Here is a 22,241-nt window from a genome sequence, read left to right on the forward strand (position 1 = left end):
GCGCCAAGCGGGACAAGATCCCAATAACTCTGCAACCGAAGCGATAACCCAAGTGGATATCGCTCTTCACGGACCCAATTTCTACCATATGTCACCTACCATCATTTTAACAATTGATCCACATTATTAGTACATTTGCTTCCTTGTAATTTCATCATGGCTTTTATTGTTCATTGGAACATCAGAGGTCTATTTCAAAACTTAGGTGACATAAAGGACATTTTTAACAAGTTTTCCCCGATAGCATTGTGCCTCCAGGAAACAAACCTGGGCGCAAAGCACACTCGTATACTAAAAGGTTACAGAGTTGTCCGTAAGGACCGGCAACATTGTATCCGTTTATCGGGAGGAGTTGCAATTGTAGTAAAAGGTGGCATTCCCACCCGAGCAATCACATTAAACACCCCTCTCGAGGCTGTAGCAGTCAGCATTATAGCACACAAAACCATATCCATCTGCTCCATCTACATTCCCCCCCATGAACAATTGACACTACGAGAACTCGAGGACTTGACAGCGCAACTTCCAGAACCGTTTGTTCTCGTAGGCGATTTTAATGCTCATGGCACGCTATGGGGCAGTGACCAAACAGACCAAAGAGGGCAACTTATTGAAGATTTTATTTTATCGAATGACATCTGTCTTTTAAACTCGGGCACACCAACTTACTTTTCACCAAGTTCACGCAAGTTTAGTTGCCTCGATCTTGCAATTTGCTCACCATCTATTTTTAATGATTTTAAGTGGGAAGTACCGGACTCTTCGTACGGCAGCGATCATTTACCTGCAATCATCAAACTGCCATCGTCACTACCCACCATCACCTCTAAACCACGCCGCTGGCTAATCCATCTTGCGAACTGGGCACTATTTTTAGAAAACGCGAAACTAGAGGACATCATCTCGCCAGATATTACGATCGATGACATTAATGACAAAATCACGGAAATTTTAATTGCAGCCGCAGAAAAGTCAATACCACGATCGTCAACTCATGTCCGAAAAACGAGAAATGTCTGGTGGACAAAAGAATGCACTGAAGCAAAGAAACTGCAAAATAAAGCTTGGGGCGTCTTGAGGAGGTACCCCACATATAGCAACCTCGTAAACTTCAAGCAGGCTAAAGCGAAAGCGCGCTATATCCGTAGGCAGGCCGAAAAAACATCATGGCGCGATTACATAACTTCTATAAATAGTACTGTCTCGTCTAAACGATTGTGGGACCAGTTGAGAAAATTCAGAGGAGACTACTCAGCCTACACTATACCAATTCTCACAAGCCCAGACATCCAGACAACAACACAAGAACAAGCCGACATATTAGGGGAGCACTTCTACAACATTTCCAGTTCAGCCAACTACACTGATACTTTCCTCAAACACAAAGAAACCGCAGAGAAGCAGAAACTACCGCTCACAGGTGCTTCACACGAAGCTTACAACCAACCCCTAACACTACAGGAACTAAACATTGCACTCTCACATGGTAAAAAAACGGCAGTAGGCCCCGACAACATACACTACTCTATGCTGGCACATCTGTCCGAATCATCGACAAAAGTTTTACTTACATTTTTCAACATGGTATGGCAATCCGGGTCTATGCCAGAACAATGGAAAACTGCCATAGTAGTCCCATTTCTGAAAGCCGGTAAACCCCCAACATCCCCGAGCAGCTACAGACCAATTGCTCTTACCAGTTGCCTCGCGAAAACTTACGAAAGTGTTATCAATTGCAGACTGTCTTTTATCCTCTATTCAAGAAATTTGATTGATAATCATCAATGCGGATACAGAAAAGGTTGCTCAACCACTGACCATCTTGTTCGTCTTGAGCATGAAATACGAGAAGCATTTCGCTACAAACAGTACTGTCTCGCGGTTTTTTTCGATCTAGAGAAGGCCTACGATACCACGTGGCGACACGGAATTCTGCAAGACCTCGCTAATCTAGGCATTCGAAGCAAAATGCTAAAGTGTTTGTCCGACTTCATGACTAACAGAACATTTCAGGTGCGGTTGGGCACTGTGCTTTCACGCACGTTTGTCCAGGAAAATGGCGTACCACAAGGCTGTATCCTTAGCACTACCTTGTTCATAGTAAAAATGAATTCAATCAATAAGATCATACCACCCACAATAATGCACTCTCTATATGTTGACGATCTGCAAATCGCTTCTCGTGCCTCTAACCTATCAACCTGTGAGAGGCAACTTCAAATTACCATAAACAAACTAACACATTGGGCCGACAGAAATGGTTTCCGTTTTTCCACACAAAAGACTGTTGCTGTGATGTTTACACTAAAAAGAGGATTATTCCCAGACCCAGTTCTTACATTAAACAACATGGCGATGATGATAAAACACGAACAAAAATTTTTAGGTGTGACATTCGACAGTAAACTGAATTTTCTTGCTCATATTAATGCACTTAAAATAAATGCAAATAAAGCGCTTAACATACTAAAGGTTTTGTCCCATAAGCATTGGGGCTCTGATAGATTATGCCTCCTGAAGGTTTATCGTTCTGTTGTCCGCAGTATTTTAGATTATGGGTGTGTTGTTTACGGCTCAGCCAGAAAATCCTACATTGGGCGTCTGGACCCCGTACACAATCTCGGTCTCCGGTTGTCCAGTGGCGCGTATAGAACATCCCCGATACAGAGTTTATACATAGAGTGCAATGAACCTCCGCTATGCCAGCGTCGCGCACTTTTAACCCTTTCTTATGTTCTAAAGATCAGGTCACAGTCTCAACATATATGCCACGACATCACCACGCAATGTCACTCACGCTTACATTACTCTAATAGGCCACACTTCATCAAACCACTGATTTTACGTTTTGAAGAGCATTGCCGCTCATACGATATTTGTGAGTACGCACTCAATGTCGCCATGAAACCGCCGAGACTGCCGCCATGGTCTGATCTGACGCAGCTGTGTGACTTTTCACTGACCAATCTAAAGAAACACAACACCGCGCGAGAATACATAATCCAGGAATTCCGTGCACTTCAGGACAAATACAAAGGATATACCGAAATATACACAGACGGCTCGAAAACAAAACACCATGTAGGCAATGGGATTGTGACAAAAGAAAGCGCTGTCAGTGTTAGAATACCTGAGTTCATGTCCATTTTCAGCGCTGAGATGTACGCCTTATTGGAAGCAGTACAAAAAATCATCACCGAGAAACACCGACAAGCAATCATTTACACGGACTCATTAAGTTCAGTAAAGGCGCTACATTTAAGATCGGAGTGCGAACCCTTACTCGGTGATATCCTACACACTATCTCCAGTAACGAGGATGTCACTATTCGTTTCTGTTGGGTACCAAGCCACATAGGGATACCAGGCAACGAAAAGGCGGACGAATGTGCGTCGCTAGCAGCACAGACATCGGTTAAGCGAATAAATATTCCCCTTAATGACAGCCTCCGTAACATTCGCGTAGCATTATCTTCAAAATGGCAGCAACAATGGGACTCCTGCACGAGTAATAAACTGCATCTAGTGAAGCCCACGGTGGGAGAATGGAAGTCGTGCCGTCACCAAGAACGGTTCATTGAGGTTATCCTATGCCGACTCCGCATTGGGCACACCCACCTCACTCACAACTTTTTGCTCAAAGGGGAAGACATGCCGGAATGTGGAAAATGTCAACAGCCATTAACAGTTACACATATTCTAATCACGTGCCCACACATTGAAACAGAAAGGCGAAAACATTTCAGAGAGTTTTACAAGCGTCAAATACCTATGCACCCGAATCTGATTTTAGGAGAGGATCCACTTGTTCCCCTATGTAACGCTATCAATTTCTTGAAAGCAAGCGGCTTTTTAGATAAACTTTAGAGATACTGGTTATAATAGAACACCTTGTGTTTGGCGCAGCTTAGCCTGAGTTGCTCTTGCGCCATTAAACCCAATATAACTAACTAACTCAACCCTACTTCCTTTATATTTATTTGATTTAAACCTGGTATGCTTCGGCAGGAACAGGTCTTTCCCATCACTTTCTTTTTTATTTTATTTTTATCCTAACACCCCGCAGGGGCGTCTGCGCAAGCACGCGTTTGGTGTGTAGCGACACCACGGACCCGAGCTAAAGAGGGGGTTTCGACTCCCTCCCACGCCTAGCCGTGCGTGGCGTTGCCGTGTCCGGGGAAAAGGGGATCCTGGGGGTTGAGCCGACGCCGGGTGATTGGACCTTTAAGGCCCCCTGGCAGAGGCAACACACCCCTTTGGCCCCGGCTTCACGCAGACGGCACCCCTGGGCTTACCCACCCAGGGGATATCGGCAGTCGCCTTTTCCTGTCTCTCTCTCTACCTACATCGTCGTCTTTTTCTCTCTTTCAATCTTTCCTGTTTTCTCTTTTCTAGATACTTCTAATTTTCTTGGCGGCAAGGGTTAACCGTGTGTGGTCATCCAACCTTGGTACACCATATTAGGTTATAGTGGCGGCGTACGACTGGCGTGCTGCAGACCTTTTTTACAAAGCTCTGCCGCGTCCCCCTGTAGGGCTCCGTGGTGGGCGGTCGGCGCTGTTGCCGAACTTACATATTATTCTTATATCTACACAAGCTTCCGCCCTTCTCGATCGGCCTCTCAAGAGGAACCGCACCGAAGCAACCTTCCATTTTTCTCTCCAGCCCAGAATAACATTCCCGAAGTACCACGTATTACACTCAGACAGTACACCAGCAAGGAAGCTATTTCCATTTTTGGTGGCCATGTGCCTCAAAGAAAAAATCGGACCAAAGCATAAAGTAACTAAAATGTCAAGTGGCGATTTGCTCATTGAACTAACTGAAAAAGAAAAAGTTCCGAAGATCACCGAGCTTACGAACATTGGGAACACAACAGTATCTACCACCGTTCACAGATCTCTAAATACAAGCAAAGGCGTCATATCCGAGCAAGATTTCATTGGCCTTAGCGATGAGGAACTCCTCGACGGGTTCCAAGATCAACAAGTCATCAAGGTTTAGAGAATTGTAATACGACGAAATGATCAAGAAACTCCAACAAAACATATCATTCTGACCTTTGCAACAAGTGACATGCCTACCTCAATTGAGGCAGGATACCTGAAAATCAATGTAAGGCCTTACATTCCAAACCCGAGGCGGTGTTTCAAATGCCAACGGTTTGGGCATGCATCGCAAGTATGCCGAGGGAATGGAGGCGATGGAGGTCGATCCCAAAACCTCGGTGTCGTCGACACCGAAGGACCAGCGCTCCCTCGAGCGCGCCAAGCGGGACAAGATCCCAATAACTTTGCAACCGAAGCGATAACCCAAGTGGATATCGCTCTTCACGGACCCAATTTCTACCATATGTCACCTACCATCATTCTAACAATTGATCCACATTATTAGTACATTTGCTTCCTTGTAATTTCATCATGGCTTTTATTGTTCATTGGAACGTCAGAGGTCTATTTCAAAACTTAGGTGACATAAAGGACATTTTTAACAAGTTTTCCCCGATAGCATTTTGCCTCCAGGAAACAAACCTGGGCGCAAATCACACTCGTATACTAAAAGGTTACACAGTTGTCCGTAAGGACCGGCAACATTGTAGCCGTTTATCGGGAGGAGTTGAAATTGTAGTAAAAGGCGGCATTTCCACCGGAGCAATCACATTAAACACCCCTCTCGAGGCTGTAGCAGTCAGCATTATAGCACACAAACCATATCCATCTGCTCCATCTACATTCCCCCCCATGAACAATTGACACTACGAGAACTCGAGGACTTGACAGCGCAACTTCCAGAACCGTTTGTTCTCGTAGGTAATTTTAATGCTTATGGCACGCTATGGGGCAGTGACCAAACAGACCAAAGAGGGCAACTTATTGAAGATTTTATTTTATCGAATGACATCTGTCTTTTAGACTCGGGCACACCAACTTACTTTTCACCAAGTTCACGCAAGTTTAGTTGCCTGGATCTTGCATTTTGCTCACCATCTATTTTTAATGATTTTAAGTGGGAAGTACTGGACTCTTCGTACGGCAGCGATCATTTACCTGCAATCATCAAACTGCCATCGTCACTACCCACCATCACCTCTAAACCACGCCGCTGGCTAATCCATCTTGCGAACTGGGCACTATTTTTAGAAAACGCGAAACTAGAGGACATCATCTCGCCAGATATTACGATCGATGACATTAATGACAAAATCACGGAAATTTTAATTGCAGCCGCAGAAAAGTCAATACCACGATCGTCAACTCATGTCCGAAAAACGAGAAATGTCTGGTGGACAAAAGAATGCACTGAAGCAAAGAAACTGCAAAATAAAGCTTGGGGCGTCTTGAGGAGGTACCCCACATATAGCAACCTCGTAAACTTCAAGCAGGCTAAAGCGAAAGCGCGCTATATCCGTAGGAGGGCCGAAAAAACATCATGGCGCGATTACATAACTTCTATAAATAGTACTGTCTCGTCTAAACGATTGTGGGATCAGTTGAGAAAATTCAGAGGAGACTACTCAGCCTACACTATACCAATTCTCACAAGCCCAGACATCCAGACAACAACACAAGAACAAGCCGACATATTAGGGGAGCACTTCTACAACATTTCCAGTTCAGCCAACTACACTGATAACTTTCCTCAAACACCAAGAAACCGCAGAGAAGCAGAAACTACCGCTCACAGGTGCTTCACACGAAGCTTACAACCAACCCTTAACACTACAGGAACTATACATTGCCCTCTCACATGGTAAAAAAACGGCAGTAGGCCCCGACAACATACACTACTCTATGCTGGCACATCTGTCCGAATCATCGACAAAAGTTTTACTTACATTTTTCAACATGGTATGGCAATCCGGGTCTATGCCAGAACAATGGAAAACTGCCATAGTAGTCCCATTTCTAAAAGCCGGTAAACCCCCAACGTCCCCGAGCAGCTACAGACCAATCGCTCTTACCAGTTGCCTGGCGAAAACGTACGAAAGTGTTATCAATTGCAGGCTGTCTTTTATCCTCTATTCAAGAAATTTGATTGATAATCATCAATGAGGATACAGAAAAGGTTGTTCAACCACTGACCATCTTGTTCGTCTTGAGCATGAAATACGAGAAGCATTTCGCTACAAACAGTACTGTCTCGCGGTTTTTTTCGATCTAGAGAAGGCCTACGATACCACGTGGCGACACGGAATTCTGCAAGACCTCGCTAATCTAGGCATTCGAGGCAAAATGCTAAAGTGTTTGTCCGACTTCATGACTAACAGAACATTCCAGGTGCGGTTGGGCACTGTGCTTTCACGCACGTTTGTCCAGGAAAATGGCGTACCACAAGGTTGTATCCTTAGCACTACCTTGTTCATAGTAAAATGAATTCAGTCACTAAGATCATACCACCCACAATAATGCACTCTCTATATGTTGACGATCTGCAAATCGCTTCTCGTGCCTCTAACCTATCAACCTGTGAGAGGCAACTTCAAATTACCATAAACAAACACATTGGGGCCGACAGAAATGGTTTCCCGCTTTTCCACACAAAAGACTGTTGCTGTGATGTTTACATTAAAAAGAGGATTATTCCCAGACCATGGAGATGATGATAAAACACGAACAAAAATTTTTAGATGTGACATTCGGCAGTAAACAGAATTTCCTTGCTCATATTAATGCACTTAAAATAAAGGCAAATAAAGCGCTTGACATACTAAAGGTTTTGTCCCATAAGCATTGGGGCTCTGATAGATTATGCCTCCTGAAGGTTTATCGTTCTGTTGTCCGCAGCATTTTAGATTATGGGTGTGTTGTTTACGGCTCGGCCAGAAAATCCTACATTGGGCGTCTGGACCCCGTACACAATCTCGGTCTCCGTTTGTCCAGTGGCGCGTATAGAACATCCCCGATACAGAGTTTATACATAGAGTGCAATGAACCTCCGCTATGCCAGCGTCGCGCGCTTTTAACCCTCTCTTATGTTCTAAGGATCAGGTCACAGTCTCAACATATATGCCACGACATCACCACGCAATGTCACTCACGCTTACATTACTCTAATAGGCCACACTTCATCAAACCACTGATTTTACGTTTTGAAGAGCATTGCCGCTCATACGATATTTGTGAGGACGCACTTAATGTCGCCATGAAACCGCCGAGACTGCCGCCATGGTCTGATCTGACGCAGCTGACTGACCAATCTAAAGAAACAACACCGCGCCAGAATACATAATCCAGGAATTCCGTGCACTTCAGGACAAATACAAAGGATATACCGAAATATGCACAGACGGCTCGAAAACAAAACACCATGTAGGCATTGGGATTGTGACAAAAGAAAGCGCTGTCAGTGTTAGAATACCTGAGTTCATGTCCATTTTCAGCGCTGAAATGTACGTCTTATGGGAAGCAGTACAAAAATCATCACCGAGAAACACCGACAGGCAATCATTTACACGGACTCATTAAGTTCAGTAAAGGCGCTACATTTAAGATCGGAGTGCGAACCTTTACTCGGTGATATCCTACACACTATCTCCAGTAACGAGGATGTCACTATTCGTTTCTGTTGGGTACCAAGCCACATATGGATACCAGGCAACGAAAAGGCGGACAAATGTGCGTCTCTAGCCGCACAGACATCGGTTAAGCGAATAAATATTCCCCTTAATGACAGCCTCCGTAACATTCGCGTAGCATTATCTTCAAAATGGCAGCAACAATGGAACTCCTGCACGAGTAATAAACTGTATCTAGTGAAGCCACGGTGGGAGAATGGAAGTCGTGCCGTCACCAAGAACGGTTCATTGAGGTTATCCTATGCAGACTCCGCATTGGGCACACCCACCTCACTCACAACTTCTTGCTCAAAGGGGAAGACATGCCGGAATGTGGAAAATGTCAACAGCCATTAACAGTTACACATATTCTAATCACGTGCCCACACATTGAAACAGAAAGACGAAAACATTTCAGAGAGTTTTACAAGCGCCAAATACCTATGCACCCGAATCTGATTTTAGGAGAGGATCCACTTGTTCCCATATGTAACGCTATCAATTTCTTGAAAGCAAGCGGCTTTTTAGATAAACTTTAGAGATACTGGTTATAATAGAACACCTTGTGTTTGGCGCAGCTTAGCCTGAGTTGCTCTTGCGCCATTAAACCCAATATAACTAGCCAACTATTTTATCCTAACAATGGCAATGAATTTTACTGTGGCAGAGGAAAACGGGTTCTGGCTAAATCCACAAAAGGGCACGTGCGTCTTATCTCCAGAAAGAGAGACATACACCAAGAACAGACATTGACCTGTAAATAGAGAACATAAATTCCTAAGGCTAATTTTAGACACGAAGCTGGCCTTCAAATCACACATCAAGTATATCAAAAACAAGTGCATAAAATAATGAATGTTCTGAAAGTCTTGTCACGTACTACTTGGGCTACTGACAGAAAGTGTCTGATGAATCTGTGTAGAAGCCTTATACGCACGCGTCTGGATCATGGGGCGATAATTTATCAGTCTGCAACACCAAGCGCCTTGAAGGATGCTTGACCCTGTCCATCATCTAGGCATTCGCCTTTCTACGGGTGCTTTTCGTACTAGCCCCGTAGAAAGCCTTTACGTTGAATCAAACGAGTGGTCGTTACACCTCCAGAGGTCCTACCAATCTTTTGTATGGTTCCTCAAGGTAAACGCGAACAACGACACCCGTTACACTCTACTATCAATGATTTGTCCAGTTCTATCCTGTTTGACAACCGTCCTGCATGAGAAAGCCCTACGCAGTTCGTGTCAAGGGCCTAGCTGAAGAAATAGGTGTGCTACTTTTTGAGCACCGTCTGCTGACTCCCGCTGCATATCCCCCGCCGTGGCGGTGGAACTCAGATTGCGATGTATCCTTCATGAAAGTTACTAAGCACGCGCGTACTGCATATACCCGTACACACTTCCTCGAACTCCAGCGCAAATACACTTTTCCAGAATTCTTTACCGATGCCTCAAAGTCTCACAGTTCGTTGTCCTCTTTGTCCTACACAGCGGTTGGTCCATCCTTTTTGTAGGCGTTGTGCACCCCAATACAAGCATCTTCACAGCAGAATCATGTGCTATATTTGTGGCCATCAAACATATTGTTACGCATATGGACAAAGAAAACGAAGGCCGGTGAACGTGCTGGCCGCTCAGAGGCAGCTGAAGAAGAAGACGACGACGCTGGGAGATTCAACCTGTTGGCCGCTCCTGCGCTCACCTTCGCGTCCAAATAAACGGCCCCTTCAGTCGTATACGTCTCGGCCTCCTTCGAGCGTAACAGCGTGGTGGAGGTGCTGGGTACGCGCTCACGACGACGGAACCATCACTGCTGCAGCTTCGTCGAAGCCGTCGACTCGCCGGCCTCCGCCATCTGACGAGATTGTCTCCGACATGCCCCAAGAAGGAGATGCTCCCAGGGCAGCACCTTGCGGTCCGTTGCAGTACTACCGAGTCCCACCGCCCTTCAGAGGAAAGGCGGGTGAAGACGTCGACGCGTGGCTCATCCAGTACAAGCGAGTGAGCAAGTCCAATGGATGGGACACAGCCGCTCAGCTCACCAACGTGGTCTTCTCCCTGACCGACACCGCACTCGTGTGGTACGAAAACCACGAGGACGCGCTTACAACGTGGGATCTTTTCGTTGAGGAGCTGCAGGCGTGTTTCGGGGACTCTGTCGCAAAAAAGAAGCGTGCTGAGCAGACGTTATCGCAAAGAGCGCAGCTGCCAGGTGAGACGTGCACGACATATATCGAAGAAGTATTAAGGCTGTGCAAGGTAGTCAGCGCTAATATGTCGAGGAAGATAAAGTCGGGCATTTGCTAAAAGGAGTGGCTGACGACGTCTACACTTTTCTAATCGGAAAGGATACCCTCAGTTCTGTGTCCTACTTCATTCGGCACTGCAGAACTTTTGAAACGTTGAAGATGCGTCGGATCACGCCAAAGTTTGGTCGGCTGGCTAACGTGACGACTGTTGCCAGTGTAGACACGAGCCCTTGCCTCGACATTTCCTCGACCATTCGACAGATTGTCCGCGAGGAACTCTCCCGCCAAGAAATGCTGCGTTCAACTGCCGACCATCATGAGATGTACACGCCACGTGACGCTATGACTGCGCCTCTTTCGGCCCCCTGGCAACCGACGATTAGCGCAGCGGCTGTGAGTACAGCCCAGCCCCACAGTCAAGGGTGACAACGCGCGTTCCAGCTCCGCGCTATGATCGACGCGCTCAGCGCACGCCTCCCCGACGACCGACGTATCATCATGACATCCCCGACGAACCCATCCGCTATACAAGAGCAAACGGTGACGCTCATTTCACTGAAGAGCAACCAAGGTTTCGACCTCTGCCGGTGTGCTACTCCTGCGGTGTACCGGGCCATATATCACGGTTTTGCAACCGTCGTGTAGCTCCGCGATACGGCCCACCGCCAGAATATTCACGACCCTCCGAACGGCATCGCGGTGTCACGCGGCCACCACCATCTGGCAACGATTATTGGCCAAGCAGCTTCCGGAATCACTCCCCGGCATCTGACAGGAGTTTGACGCCTCCACCGCGACCGCGTGCTCCCCGTTCTCCCTCACCGCTGCGTCGCACCACGTCCCCTCGCCAGCGGAAAACTAGCTAGCGCGGCCGATGGAGGTGAGGTCGCTGGTGATGTGCTACTGACAGAAATACCTCCTGTGTGGATGCTCAAAAATAAAGTGCGTGTTCTTGTGGATGATGTGCCTGTGATGGCCCTGGTGGACACAGGGGCGACAATTTTCCGTAATGAGTGTTTCTTTTAAAGACGTGCTAGGGCGCAAAGTTGTTTTTAAGTGGGACGAAACTTCAAAGTTCTGCGGAGTGAGTGGCGAGCCGTTGCGTCCTATTGGTGTGTGCAGTGCTGACGTGCTTTTGGAGGTCATGTTATTACAACGGAATTCACGATTATTCCTCGGTCGACCCATGACGTTATTCTGGGCATGGACTTTTTGCGGGAGTGTGTGCCACTGTCGACTGCCGCACAGGGAAGATATTTGTGAGTGGTCTTCCATCAGAGCTCCTGGAAAACTCTGCGGAAGGCGAAACTACATTGTGTGTTTGTGGCGATACTGTCATACCTGCGCTCATCTACCGTTCGTGTGCCTGTTGTCTGTTGCGGCGCCGATTGCGACAGCTTCGACGCCAGCGTAGAGCCGATGCACGTTAACTGCGTGAAGAAGAATGTGTTGGTTCCCCATTGTGTGGTGTCTATCAACAGCGGACGCACTGGCTTATGGACCGTAAACTGTTCTTCAGAGCCCCGTGATGGTACCAGATGGTTTGAAATTGGCCTGGGTCAGCAGAGACCGGGTCAGCAGAGACCACGCGCCCTTATCGGTGGCCGAACTAACAGATGTGCCGGATGAACCTGGAGTTCACAGTTCGGAAACGCCCTTTTGTCAATGATAAATAAGTCGCTTAGCACAAGCGAACGGCGAACATTAGTGGGGTGCTTTCGAAGCACGTTTCGGTATTTGACTTTGCGCAGATGGACAACATACCCTCCATCCCTGCGTCTCGAACACGCCATACCATCAACACGGGTTCGGCCAATCCGATTCGACAAAAGCCGTATCGTGTTTCACCATCAGAGCGCCAAATTATCAACGATCAAGTGCAGGAGATGGTGAAAAAGGGAGTCATACAAGAGTCAGCCAGTCCGTGGGCAGCTCCAGTGATTCTCGTTAAAAAGAAAGATGGATCTTGGAGATTTTGCGTGGACTATCGCCGGTTGAATGCCGTAACAAAAAAAGACGTGTACCCACTCCCACGCATTGATGACGCAATAGACTGCCTACATTCGGCCTCTTACTTTTCCTCAGTAGACTTACGATCCGGCTACTGGCAAATTCCGATGCATCCTGAGGACAAGGAAAAGACTGCCTTTGTGACTCTGACGGGCTCTTTGAATTTAATGTGATGCCCTTTGGACTGTGCAATGCTCCGGCGACGTTCGAGAGATTTATGGACACCATTCTGCGCGGCTTGAAGTGGAACATCTGTATGTGCTACCTCGACGACGCGTCATCTTTGGCGGACATTCAGTGAGCACAACTCGCGTCTGGATATTGTTCTGAACTGCATCCGAAACGCTGGACTAGTTTTAAACTCGAAGAAGTGCCACTTCGGAGACCGCCAAACCCTCGTGCTTGGGCATCTCGTCGATAAGGATGGCATACGCCCCGATCCCCAGAAGACAGCAGCCGTTGAAGCATTCAGTGCACCGCGCTCTGTCAAGGAGCTCCGCAGTTTTCTGGGGCTTTGTTCCTATTTCCGACGCTTTATTCCCAAATTTGCTGACGTCGCGCACCCTCTCACATGCCTGCTACGAAAGGGCATTCCCTTTGAGTGGACTCCGGAGTGTCAGTCTTCTTTTCGTCAACTGAAGTTTCTGCTCACGTCACGACCTGTCCTTCAGCACTTCAATCTTTGGCCCCAACAGAACTTCACACGGATGCCAGTGGCGTAGGTATTGGTGCCGTTCTAGTCCAGCGCTATGGTGACCGCGAACACGTCATTGCATACGCAAGTCGCTCACTAAGCCGGCCCGAACAGAATTACACTGTCACGGAACAAGAATGCCTGGCAGTAATATTTGCGATCCGCGGTTTTCGGTCTTACCTGTAGGGCGGCCATTCACAGTAGTCACTGACCATCACTCGCTGTGTTGGCTTGTCAACCTTCGTACCCTTGTGGCCGCCTTGTGCGCTGGGGCTTAGGCGGCAGACAAGAATACAGCTTCACGTCTCTTACAAGAGCGGCCGACGACACGCGATGCGGACTGCCTCTCACGTATGCCACTCAGCACTACGGACTGTGACGCCGATGACTTTGACCACCTTATAGCTTCTGTATCGCGTAATTTTCCAGACCTCGACACTTTCAAAGCAGAGCAGCAAAAGGAGCAAAATAGCACCGCTCTTCACCACCACGTCCGCCTCTACTAATGCGCGCCATTTCTGCATGCGCGATGGACTCTTGTACAAGAAAAACCTTTCTGGCAATGGCGTACGTTTTCTTCTGGTGGTGCCGGAGAGCCTTCGCACAGCCATTATGAGTGCCATGCACGACGACCTACGTTGGACATTTAGGTTCTGCGCGGACGCTCCACCGGACTAAGGAACGTTTTTATTGGCCTGGAATGCAAAAGTCCGTTGAGATGTATGTGGCCAGCTGCATGCAGTGTCAGCGCCATAAACGCCCATCTACTGCCCCAGCTGGTCTCCTCCAACCGATGCCACCCCAAGCACACCTTTCCAACAAGTGGGCATTGACTTCCTGGGCCCTTTTCCAAAAACGGCTAAGGGCAAACCGTGGATAATTGTTTGTGTCGATTACCTGACACGCTATTGTGAGACGGCGGCCGTCCCCTCCGCAACGGCCAGTGACGTCTCATTGTTCCTGCTGCAACACGTCATACTCGACATGGCCCACCTCGCGTGATCATCAGCGACCGTGGACGACAATTCACAGCGGATGCCGTGGAGGAGCTTCTTCGTTTATGTGAATCCCGCTTGCGTCACTCGACACCTACCATCCACAAACGAATGGGCTTACGGAGCGCACCAACCGGACCATTATCAACATGTTGTCTATGTATGTCGCATCCGACCATAGAACTGGGATGACGTGCTACCTTTCATCACATTGCATTCAATACTGCCAAGCACGAGGCTACCGGCTATAGCCCTTCTTTTTGTTGTACGCACGTCCACCTCGGCACACAATCGACACTGTTTCCTTTCTGTATCACGAAAACGTCACAGTCGCCGAGACCCTCTGCCTGCTGAAGAGGCGCGTCGTATAGCACGATTACGCACCTTGGCATCTCAAGACAGAGCGAAAGCACGGTACGACATTCACCACCGGCCTGTAACCTATCGACCGGTGATTTAGTCTGGCTGTGGACTCCTACTCGGAAACGCGGCTTATGTCAAAAGTTTTTAGCCACATACGATGGACCATTGTTTTATCACCAGACTCACAGGTCACCTATACCATCGCTCGCCTTACGGCAAGTGGTAGACGAGCTGCCAAGACCCAGGTGGTCCATGTCGCCCGCTTGAAATTTTTTACGTCGCGACAACCCGACTGACTCGCCCGGCGGCCTTCGTCTGCGAGGAGAGGAATGTTAGCATATGGACAAAGAAAACGAAGGCCGGTGAACGTGCTGGCCGCTCAGAGGCAGAGAAGAGAAGACGACGACGCTGGGAGATTCAACCTGTTGGCCGCTCCTGCGCTCACCTTCGCGTCCAAATAAACGGCCCCTTCAGTCGCATACGTCTCGGCCTCCTTCGAGCGTAACAATATTAAAGAATTAAAAACTACAACGTGCAGTGATATACAGATTCGCTAAGCGTCGTGAAAGCTCTGAAACTTTAAAAAGCACAAGAACCCTGTCCTAGTCTAGGTCTACACAATATTCTGCACGATCTACGCACTCTACGGCATGTCGTAGTGTGCTGGGTGCCAGGGCGCCGCGAAATTCAAGGAAACGTGTTTGCGGACCAGCTAGCTGCTACTGCCCACGAAAACGCTGCCGCCAATACATATATAGCTGTGCCTTCACTTGACTTAAACCCTTCCTTAAAAGAAAGCGCAGAGACTACTGGCAGCGGTCGTGGGACAGGCAAAACAAAATAAATTCATCTCATCAAGCCATGTCGCGTATTGGCCGCCAGTATCAGTCACATCGCACAAAGTAACACTTACCAGGATAAGAATAGGACACACACAGTCATAGGCGTGCGCACAGAGGGGGCAGGGGGCGGCTGCCCCCCTGATCACCTAAGAGGTGGGCGCGAAATCTGCCCATACATTGACTTAGTAGGGTGGGGGGGGCGCTGCGATGAACGTTTGCCCCCCCCTCCTGATGGGGAACCCTGCGCACGCCTATGCACACAGTGCACATCACACCTTCTCCGGTGGTGATCCACCCATGTGTGTGAGATGTGGTGAAGCACTAACCGTGCTTCACATTTTAATACAGTGTAATCAACTAGAACTCTTAGAAAACAACACTTCTTACCCTACGACAACAATTACCATTTCACCCATCAATATTCGTCGTTAGGGAACCTGTTATTAGACATCAGTCATGTTCGGGTTTTAAAAGAAGACGATTGCTTTCACGTAAATATACCCGGGAATCCGTAGCGCCTCTGAAAGAGGTTGTTGCTACTGTAGTTACATTATAGAAATACTGCCTCCTTGCCTTGGCCTCAAAGGCGTTAAGGAGGCATCGCGCTTCCACCATATCCCCATTGTTTTATCATCACGACCACTTGCCATTCATATCTATGCACATGTTTCACGTCACTCTCTAGATTTTTTATGTTTTACCCACCCTTAGCGATATGAATTTTAGGCCCATACAGCCACTTAACAAATCATGTTCACATTCGCTGTCATGTCCTGACGCCTTTGGCCATCAAATGGCCCTTGCGCCAATAAACATCACATATTATCATCAAAGTCAATGCCGGCGAAAGACTACAGCGAAAACCCTAGTGCGAAGCACGGGCAACGCCGGCTACAGAGTCTGTCTGGCAGCTGCTTCGCCAGAATAATAGCGCCAGTTTACTAGCCAAAGAGACGTGGACGAGAAAGAGGACACAGGAGAACGCTAGACTTCAACTACACTTATTACACATAACACTTAGGTATATATAGACAAATTGGGGACTGCATGCGCGCAAAACGTCCTGTTAATACTGATATTCAGCAACAAAGATGAGTTATCAGTTTCTTTCCGGATAGCCAAGTTAGTTGTCAGAGGAGAGCGTAGGAGGGACTGCTGACACACGCGGCAGCTTCTTTTTTAAAGGGACACTAAAGAGAAACAATGAATTGGTTTAGATGATAAAGTGTGCTCGGAGAACCTTGTGTAGTTTATTTCACCACCATAGGTTTATTATTAGAGGAGGAAAACCAAGTTCAAAGTTTCATTTTTAAATTTCGCGCCGAACTTTGTAATTTGTGACGTAAAAGACTTCAAGTAGCATTTAACGTATTTTGGCGCCACGGCTCGACGAAATTTCGACAAACTCTTTATGTCAAGTCTCTGGCCCCTCAGAGGACAATGTACTTCGATTTCGATTAGGAAACTACGTAGGCCCAAGCAGGCGCCGTCAAAAATATCTGACGTCACGGAAAATGGTGCGGAAATTTCAAGGTGGCGTCGCCACTTGTATTTTTTTTGCGCGTTTTCTCGCTTATTAAGCGTCTTCGCGCAGAAAGCATGGTGTTTTTGGCATCGTGGAAGACTACTTTACTAATGCGAGAGAAATCGTTTTGCTCTTTAGTGTCCCTTTAATGACCAAAGCTTCATAAATTTCCCTCTCCCCTTGCGTTACGAAGCTGCGCAGCTCTGATGTTTTTTCATAGTATGGGGAGCAAGAACAACTGCTATGGTCAGCAAGGTGCCCACCACCGGCCAGCGCCTTCACTGCCGCTCGGTGGTCCTGCAGCCTTATGAATGCAGCGGCCGGTTCGGCCTACGTAACACCGGCCACAGGACAGCAGAATCTTGTACACCACTGCGGTTTTGCACGGAACAAAATGAGTGGCGTGACTCAGTTTACAGGCCTTGTCTTGGCTTAAGCCGTTCACCGATGCACACATGCGTAGAAGCTTATTCGGCGCCGTAAACACGATGTGTACGCCGCATTTTTCCGCCACTTCTTCAGTCGGGCGAGAACTGGTGTACGCAAGGAATAGGCACGGGACGTTCCGTGGTTCACCCTGTTTTGTCTGGTGGCTAGGCCGCCAGCCTTCACTTCCTTTACTAGACTCTCCACCACGGACTTAATCAGCGGTTCAAAAAAGCCGGCCAATTTCAAGCATTCAACTTGGCCTCTCACGCTCTCTCTCCTACAAGGTACTCGCCCGACTTAGCAAGCGCAGCTCGCAAGCAATTTCTTGCTATCCCTCTCTTTACAATCCTTTACTGGGCCGAATGATATCCCAGGATCTGTTTTTGGAAGAGGTCCGTATTCCCAGCAAATGTGCTGACTACAGCTAATGCGCAGATCTAGAAAATGTGAAATCCCTCATTAGGCATCTCTCACGTGAACCTGAGACCCTCACCGCATCTTTCAAACTGCAGGACTTGCTCTGTAGCCCCTGCACCCTTGAGGTGTTCTTAACAGCACAAGGTAATCATCCAAGTACCTAAAAATCTTTGCCACCTTTGCAACGCCAACAGATGACGCAATACGCTATCAACGTATGTTAAGAAAATGTCGCTTAAAATTGTTAGTATACATGATCGATTGCACCCCCTCTTTTTGTACAATGTGTCATTGGCGAAGGTTACCACTTTACATGATAGATAACTCTAAGCATTTCTTTAAAGAAACTGTCAACAGAAAGCCCCGCCGCGTTCATAAATTCAACTGCACCGAAGGTATCAATGCTGTTTCTGACAGCGCAAAACAAGGCACTTTTTGGAATCAAATAAAACAAGTCTGCAACGTCTGCGGAAAAGCCAACCAGCTGCGTCCCCGTCCGTGGCTACGCGGATAAAAAATCAATGGCATCGCCTGAGTTCCGTGTCAAATACGGATCATCCAGCTGAACAGCTTGATCCAACTTTCAACTTTCCGCCTTACATGATCGCTTCGCCAGAACCAGGCATGCAAGAAGAAGTAAGAGCACCGGGAAGTCGAGCGGTGAGGCTCAAGAGCTATCGCTCGGTGGCAACATTTCACCGAATACTCTTGTGTTGGATACAGTGTGCTATACCGGGAGCGATTGCATCGACAGTCCCACGACTACAGATCTACAGATTCCTGCAGCCCTGTGATACGTTACAAGTCACATCAGCTTCTACCTAGCTGCCTGACAAAAATAAGTGAAACTACATTTGATATAATATGCGTGTGGTAAATACGTATACCATTACCTTTTACATCAGTACTGGGTCCCCGCAGGGGCGTCTGTGGAAGCAGGCGTTTGGTGTGTAGCGACACCACGGACCCGAGCTAACGGGGGGGTTTCGACCCCCTCCCACGCCTAGCCGTGCGTGGCTTGGCCGTGTCCGGGGAAAAGGGGATCCTGGGGGGTGAGCCGACGCCGGGTGATTGGACCTTTAAGGCCCCCTGGCAGAGGGCAACACACCCTTTGGCCCCGGCTTCACGCAGACGGCACCCCTGGGCTGACCACCCAGGGGAAATCGGCAGTCGCCTTTTCCTGTCTCTCTCTCTACCTACATCCTTCGTCTTTTTCTCTCTTCAATCTTTCCTGTCCTCTCCCTCTTTTCTGGATACTTCTAATTTTCTTGGCGGCAAGGGTTTACCAGTGTGTGGTCATCCCACCTTGGTACACCATATTAGGTTATAGTGGCGGCGTACGACTGGCGTGCTGCAGTCCTTTTTACAAAGCTCTGCCGCGCCCCCTGTAGGGCTCCGTGGTGGGCGGTCGGCCTGTTGCCGAACTTACATATTATTCTTATGGCTAACACAAGCTTCCGCCCTTCTCGATCGGCCCTCTCAAGAGGAACCGCACCGAAGCAACCTTCCATTTTTCTCTCCAGCCCAGAATAACATTCCCGAAGTACCACGTATTACACTCAGACAGTACACCAGCAAGGAAGCTATCACCATTTTTGGTGGCCAAGTGCCTCAAAGAAAAAATCGGACCCAAAGCATACGTAACTAAAATGTCAAGTGGCGATTTGCTCATTGAACTACTGAAAAAGAACAAGTTCCGAAGATCCCGAGCTTACGAACATTGGCAACACAAACAGTATCTACCACCGTCCACAGATCTCTAAATACAAGCAAAGGCGTCATATCCGAGCAAGATTTCATTGGCCTTAGCGATGAGGAACTCCTCGACGGATTCCAAGATCAACAAGTCATCAAGGTTCAGAGAATTGTAATACGACGAAAATGATCAAGAAACTCCATACAAAACCTATCATTCTGACCTTCGCAACAAGTGACATGCCTACCTCAATTGAGGCAGGATACCTGAAAAATCAATGTAAGGCCTTACATTCCAACCCGAGGCGGTGTTTCAAATGCCCAACGGTTTGGGCATGCAGTCGCAAGTATGCCGAGGGAAGGACACCTGCGCAAATGCAGCTCAAATTATCACAAAGCTGAAAGTTGCGAAGCTCACCTCATTGCTGTCACTGTGGTGGAGACCATCCCGCCTACTCACGGTCCTGTCCATCCTGGAAAAGAGAGAAGGAAATCATCACACTAACCGTAAAGGAAAAGATCTCATTTGTCGAAGGCGAGAAAACGCTTGTCCACACCTCTTCCACAAAAGCTAGCCGAGTGACGCGTAAGGGGCAGCGTCACAACGGCCTCAGGAGTCCACCGTGTCCGCTCAAAGCGATACGGTGGTATCTCCCCCCGCCCCCCAGGTGGAAGCAGCACGGCTGCTCCACCGAAACTTAAGCCCCGCAGCGGGCAGCCTCGCCAGGGCCTTAAGATCAATCGCACCTCGAGGCCTGAGACACGCCTTTCAGTGCCCGAGTCTCGGACCCCCAGCGCCTCTGAAAAGGCGATGGAGGTCGATCCCAAAACCTCGGTGTCGTCGACACCGAAGGACCAGCGCTCCCTCGAGCGCGCCAAGCGGGACAAGATCCCAATAACTTGCAACCGAAGCGATAACCCAAGTGGATATCGCTCTTCACGGACCCAATTTCTACCATATGTCACCTACCATCATTTAACAATTGATCCACATTATTAGTACATTTGCTTCCTTGTAATTTCATCATGGCTTTTATTGTTCATTGGAACATCAGAGGTCTATTTCAAAACTTAGGTGACATAAAGGACATTTTTAACAAGTTTTCCCCGATAGCATTTGCCTCCAGGAAACAAACCTGGGCGCAAAGCACACTCGTATACTAAAAGGTTACACAGTTGTCCGTAAGGACCGGCAACATTGTATCCGTTTATCGGGGGAGTTGCAATTGTAGTAAAAGGTGGCATTCCCACCCGAGCAATCACATTAAACACCCCTCTCGAGGCTGTAGCAGTCAGCATTATAGCACAAAACCATATCCATCTGCTCCATCTACATTCCCCCCCATGAACAATTGACACTACGAGAACTCGAGGACTTGACAGCGCAACTTCCAGAACCGTTTGTTCTCGTAGGTGATTTTAATGCTCATGGCACGCTATGGGGCAGTGACCAAACAGACCAAAGAGGGCAACTTATTGAAGATTTTATTTTATCGAATGACATCTGTCTTTTAAACTCGGGCACACCAACTTACTTTTCACCAAGTTCACGCAAGTTTAGTTGCCGATCTTGCATTTTGCTCACCATCTATTTTTAATGATTTTAAGTGGGAAGTACGGACTCTTCGTACGGCAGCGATCATTTACCTGCAATCATCAAACTGCCATCGTCACTACCCACCATCACCTCTAAACCACGCCGCTGGCTAATCCATCTTGCGAACTGGGCACTATTTTTAGAAAACGCGAAACTAGAGGACATCATCTCGCCAGATATTACGATCGATGACATTAATGACAAAATCACGGAAATTATAATTGCAGCCGCAGAAAAGTCAATACCACGATCGTCAACTCATGTCCGAAAAACGAGAAATGTCTGGTGGACAAAAGAATGCACTGAAGCAAAGAAACTGCAAAATAAAGCTTGGGGCGTCTTGAGGAGGTACCCCACATATAGCAACCTCGTAAACTTCAAGCAGGCTAAAGCGAAAGCGCGCTATATCCGTAGGCAGGCCGAAAAAACATCATGGCGCGATTACATAACTTCTATAAATAGTACTGTCTCGTCTAAACGATTGTGGGACCAGTTGAGAAAATTCAGAGGAGACTACTCAGCCTACACTATACCAATTCTCACAAGCCCAGACATCCAGACAACAACACAAGAACAAGCCGACATATTAGGGGAGCACTTCTACAACATTTCCAGTTCAGCCAACTACACTGATACTTTCCTCAACACAAAGAAACCGCAGAGAAGCAGAAACTACCGCTCACAGGTGCTTCACACGAAGCTTACAACCAACCCCTAACACTACAGGAACTAACATTGCACTCTCACATGGTAAAAAAACGGCAGTAGGCCCCGACAACATACACTACTCTATGCTGGCACATCTGTCCGAATCATCGACAAAAGTTTTACTTACATTTTTCAACATGGTATGGCAATCCGGGTCTATGCCAGAA

General features: G+C 47.7%; 1 protein-coding gene across 1 annotated transcript in view; it reads left to right on the top strand.

Annotated features, from left to right (window-relative positions):
- Window positions 1-762: 762 nt before the first annotated feature.
- LOC125758855 (uncharacterized) overlaps window positions 763-22,241 on the top strand; it is a 47,786-nt gene continuing 26,307 nt past the window's right edge. Inside the window, exon 1 of the mRNA XM_049416526.1 lies at window positions 763-1,500. The gene's annotated coding sequence lies outside the window, so the exon portion shown is untranslated. The remainder of the gene's footprint in view (window positions 1,501-22,241) is intronic.

This window comes from Rhipicephalus sanguineus, chromosome 6 (assembly GCF_013339695.2).
Source record: "Rhipicephalus sanguineus isolate Rsan-2018 chromosome 6, BIME_Rsan_1.4, whole genome shotgun sequence".
NCBI lineage: Eukaryota > Metazoa > Arthropoda > Arachnida > Ixodida > Ixodidae > Rhipicephalus > Rhipicephalus sanguineus.